Here is a 5,791-nt window from a genome sequence, read left to right as displayed (position 1 = left end):
GCAGGAATGTACATACACCACTTACATGGAAATGGGTGATATTTTCATCCCTATCCCAATTATATCACCCTAATCATTCTACAACACAAAAATGGTGCTGAAGGTCATATATAATGTAAATGTGTTCTTATTTCCCTTCCTGACTCTACAAAATCTCCGATGTATTTACCATTGCCCTTATTTGATAGATGGAGAAACTAAGGCTGAACAAAATTAAGAAACCTTTCAAAGGTTATTGCTAAGTAGTGGCAGAGCCAGAATTCCCATATAGTTTTGTTTAATTTCAGTGACTGTGCTCTTAATGCTCAATGGATCCTCCCTTATACATAGCAGTTTTTTTGTGGTCCAGGGACTGGCTGGTTTAAACCTTAACTGGTATGCTGCCTATGCTGTGTCATGAACATAGAGATACTCACGCAACACCCCAGAAGTAATGTGCTTTTCTTGGGGTGTTGTGTAACTATATGTTAATGACAGTACTGTAATGTGCTTATTCCTTTCACAATAAAACTCAATCTTGGAGATGTATTTTATGTTCCTCAAATACCAAGCGGTGTAGCAATTAGAGCAAAAAGCAGGGTTGAGGGGAGGGCAGGATTTTTAAATTATCTTCCATGTGCCAGGCACTGTGCTAAGCACTTTATGGCATCTCATTTCACCATTTTCAATCATATTCCCTAAAGGAAACTATTTCAGAGATAAAGTCATTTCCTCAAGGTTGCACAGCTGTAAAGTGGCAGCCTACCTGGTACATCATTATTTTCATCACCCTGAAACACTTTGTGTTACATTTGTCATGTTATCTTTTACTGCCCTTTTGTCACTGGTGGGTGCTCAGTAAATATCTACTGGTTAATGAGTGGACAAATATGAGGAAATTCATTGGTTGAGTGCAAAGAATGGACTAGAAATTAGATGCTGCCATTAAAAAACAAAATAGGATCAGATTCTTTTGATTTTCCCAAATGAGGGTATATTTGCCAGTTATATCCATATTAACTCTTCCTAATAACTTCAAAACAACTCTTATATGGGCAGTGACTAAAAATAGCCTCAGGCAAAGGAAAGGATTAAAAACACAAATTACTTCCAAAAGAATGAGAACAGTCAGAACATAATTTACCTCTCAAAACCAGTGATAATAAAGTAGAAAACTCATAGCACACAGAGACACTGGGTGCTAGTGATTTTCCCTAGTTCCCTAGAAGACAGGAGACTCGTTATTTTAGGTGACCTTAGTATTCTACCTGCATCAATGAACTTCAATAAATAACATTAATAATAAGAGCTAATGCTGACCTTGCACTCAACAGAGCTCCTTCTTTTCTTTCTATCAGTACATCAGAGTAAGCAACAGAATGCAACTTTCTTTTTGTTTTGTTAAACTTTTCCATCCATACTTAAAATAATTCCTTGGCTTTAAAAGAGTTCCTTCCTTCCTACCTACCCTGCTGAGAACCCAGAGTGTTTTCCCAGCTGGGATCTTGTGGGTCTCCACAATACTCCAGGACAACTGGGCAGCTTCACCAATTTCAACCTGATGATCAGTTTGGGCCTGTAGAAGGTAATTGACTCAACCAATGTCCTATCATTGGTGATGCCTCTGGCCATGGGATCCAGGAAACTCTCCTAACACTTACCTCAGCATCTCGGCCAGCAGATCTGTCATTGTTCTTCTTCTAATATATTGTCTTTCTGGATCTCCAAGAATATCACAGACACCTAGCTTATGTGCACACTATAATCAGCAGTAGCTCAGACACTGGGACCCAGTTAGATCTCCTAATCTTCACTCCAGTCACCCTCTGTGCAAACCCATGTCATAGATTTTGTCTAGTAGGGCTTAAAGGCTGTCACAGATACCCAGCTCATGTGTATGCTTGAGATTCACCTAGAGCAGCAGTTCTTAAACTTTTGGTCTCAGAAGACTTTTGCACTTTTAAAATTATTGAGGACCCCAAGGAGCTTTAGTTTATATGTGGGTTATATTGATTGATATTTACCATATTATTAAGTAAAACTGAGAAAAAATTAAATATTTTAAAATAATTTTGGGAATCATCAGCAAATATAACTTACTATTTATCCTAACAGTCTTGTCCTATGCGTATGTATTATATTTTTCAAAAATAATCAGATTACCCTGCCTTACAAGAAATGGTAAAGGGAGCTCTTTAGGCAGGAATAAAAGGATGCTAATAAATAACATAAAAACATATGAATGTAGGTGTAAAACTCACTACTAAGGGTTAATATATAATCAAAGTCAAATTCTCTAATATTGTAATGGTGTTGTGTAATGCACTTACAATTGTAGTATAGAAGCAAATGTGTTAAAAATAATCATGACTACCATAATTCATTATTGGATACATAATATAAAATATAAGTAAATTGTTACATCAATAACCTAAAATGTGAAGAGGGGTCAGTAAAAGTGTAAAGTTTAGGGATGCTATCAAAGTTGAGTTGTTATCAACTTAAAATAGGGTGTTGTTATAAGATATTTTAAGGAAGCATCATGGTAATCACACTCAAAAAAATTCTGTAGTATTTACACAAAAGATAATGATAAAGGAGTCAAAGCACAAAGGTAAAATAAGTCATTAGATCACAAAGGAAGATAGCAAGATAAGAAGCAAGGAATAATGGACCTACAAAATGGCCATAAAACAATTAAAAAAATGGTAATAGTAAGTCCTTAAACTAACAATCATTACTTAAAAGGTAAATAATTTAAATTATCCAATCAAAAAAATAGAATGGCTGAACACCAGATAACAAAACAGAATGCAACAACATGCTACCTACAAGAGACTCACTTTAACTTTAAAGACACAAATAGAGAGTAAAGGGATGGAAAAAGATTCAATCAAATGGTAATCAAAAGAATGAAGGGGTAACTTTTCTTTTATCAGGCAAAATAGACTTTAAGCTAAAAATGGTGAAAGGAGACAAAGAAGGTAATTATATAATGATGAGGAGTCATTCAAGAAGATATAACAATTGTAAATATTTATGCACCCAATATCACAGCACCTAAATACATAAAGCAAATACTAACAAAACAGAAAAGAGAAATAAACATCAACACAATGATAGTTAAGGACTTTAATACCCCACTCTCAACAATGGATAGATCATCCAGACAGAGAATCAATAAGGAAACAGCTGATTTGAACAACGCTATAGACCAATTCTACCTTATAGACATATATAGAACATTTTGTCCAACAACTGTAGAATACACAAACTTATCAAACACACATGGAACATTTGCTAGGTCATATGTTATCTCACAAAATAAGTCTTAGCAAATTTTAAAAGATTGAAATCATACCAAGAATATTTTCTGACCATAATGGTATGAAACTAGAAATAAATAACAGGAGAACTGGGAAATACACAAATACATGGAAATTGAACAACACGCTCCTGAACAACCAATGGATTAACCAATTTAAAAAGAGCACCTAAATAATTAGCAAAATTATAAATGAAAACTCAGACATTACAACTGATACTACTAAAATACAAATGGTCGTAAGAGACTACTATGAACAACTCTATACCAACAAACTGGACAACCTAGAAGAAATGTATAAATTCCTAGAAGCGTACAACCTACCAAGATTGAATCAGGAAGAAAGCGAAAAACTGAACTGACCAATAATTAGTAAGAAGATTGAATCAGTAATCAAAAACTTCCAAAGCAAAGCCCTGGACCAGATATCTTCACTGGTGAATTCTACCAAACATTTAAAGAGGAATGAATGCCCATTAATCTCAAACTCTTCCAAAAAACTGAAGAGTAGAGAAGACTTCAAAAATCATGAGGCCAGCATTGCCCTGATACCAAATCCAGAGAAAGACAGTACAAGAAAAGAATACTACATGGCAATATCCCTAAAGAATATAGATGCAGGGCTTCCCTGGTGGCGCAGTGGTTGAGAGTCCACCTGCCGATGCAGGGGACGCGGGTTTGTGCCCTGGTCTGGGAGGATCCCACATGCCGTGGAGCAGCTGGGCCCGTGAGCCATGGCCGCTGAGACTGCACATCCGGAGGCTGTGCTCCGCAATGGGAGAGGCCACAGCAGTGAGAGGCCTGCATACCTCAAAAAAATACAAAAACCCTAAGGAAATCTGAATAAAGTATGAATTTTAGTTAGTAAGAATATACCAATGTACCAATATTGATACATTAGTTGTGACCAATGTACCATACTAAGGCAAGGTGTTAACAGGCGAAATGGATATGGGGGTATATATAGGAACACCCTGTACTATTTTCTGAGACTGTAAATCAAACTGTTCAAAATAAATTTATTTTTTAAAAAAGGCAAATGATTGTGAGTGGTGTTCCATGGCTCTTGATAATTTAACAGATATTACTGATACTGCTCAGTTGTTTAGTGACGTCAACGCTGAGTTTGAAGTGACTGAATACTATGAACAAAACAGTCTGTGTGGAACAACCACTGGCAAGAATCTTTTCACAAAGGTTGAGAGAACATTAATTCAATACAATCTGAACTTGAATCTGCTAAGATGTGCACAAATAATGGTGGTAAAAACGTGTGGAGAAAAAAGGGCTTAGTTAGACAAATTTACAAAGCCTGTGAAAATGTAAAGTATTTCAAGCAAATGGTTTATTCACTGTACTGTTCATCAGCAAGTATTCTGCAAAAAAAGTCTATCACATGCTATTGACCCAGTATTGTCAAGAGTGTCCTTCATTTGCTCTCAATCCACTTCTGTTATGGATTTATCAGTTCTATGAATTTCTGTCAGAAACAGAAGGTGAATCCTGACTTGCCTACTAAACAGCAGTGAAATGGCTTAGCAGCCATAAAATTTTATTGTGTGTTTTTTTTTTTTAAGCCCAAGGCTGAATTTGAGGGACTTCCCTGGTGGTCCAGTGGTTAAGACTCCATTTTCCCAATGCAGGGGGTCCGGGTTCAATTCCTGGTCGGGGAACTAGATCCCACATGCATGCTGCAACTAAGCCCAAAAAAAAAAAAAAAAAAATATATAGATGCAAAAATTCTCAACAAAATACTAGCAAGCCAAATTCAGTAACACATTAAAAGGATCATACACCATGAAGTAGGATTCATCCCTGGGATGCAAGGAGGAGTCAACATATGTAAATCAATAAATGTGTTACGTGACATTGGTAGAATGAAAGATAAAGGCCATATGATCATAATAGATACAGGAAAAGCACTTGGCAAAATTCAACATCCTTTCATGATAACAACTCTCAATAATTTAGGTATAGAAGAACCATGTCTCAACATAAAAAGGGCATATATGACAAGCCCACAATTAACATCATACTTAACAGTGAAGGGTGGAAAGCTTTTCCTCTAAGATCAGGAACAAGGCAAGGGTGCTCACTCTCACCACTCCTATTCAGCATAGAACTGGAAGTCCTAGCCAGAGCAATCAGGCAAGAAAAAGAAATAAAAGGTATCATAATTGTACAGGAAGAAGTAAAATTTCTCTATTTTCAGAGGACATGATTTTTTATATAGAAATTCCTAAAGATTCCACCAAAAAATTGTTAGATCTAATCAATGAATATCATATAGTTGCAGGATACAAAATCAACATACAAAAATAAGTAGCATTTCTATATACTAACAACAAATTATCTGAAAAGAAAAGAAAACAATCCCATTTACAACAGGATCAGAAACAATAAAATACTTAGAAATAATTTTAACTAAGGAGATGAAAGATCACTAAACTGAAAGCTATGACATTGATGAAAGAAACTGAAGAAGAC

This window comes from Lipotes vexillifer, unplaced genomic scaffold, assembly GCF_000442215.2.
Source record: "Lipotes vexillifer unplaced genomic scaffold, Lipotes_vexillifer_v1.1 scaffold609, whole genome shotgun sequence".
NCBI lineage: Eukaryota > Metazoa > Chordata > Mammalia > Artiodactyla > Lipotidae > Lipotes > Lipotes vexillifer.
The sequence above is the reverse complement of the archived record's forward strand: the minus strand, read 5'-3'. Positions refer to the sequence as shown.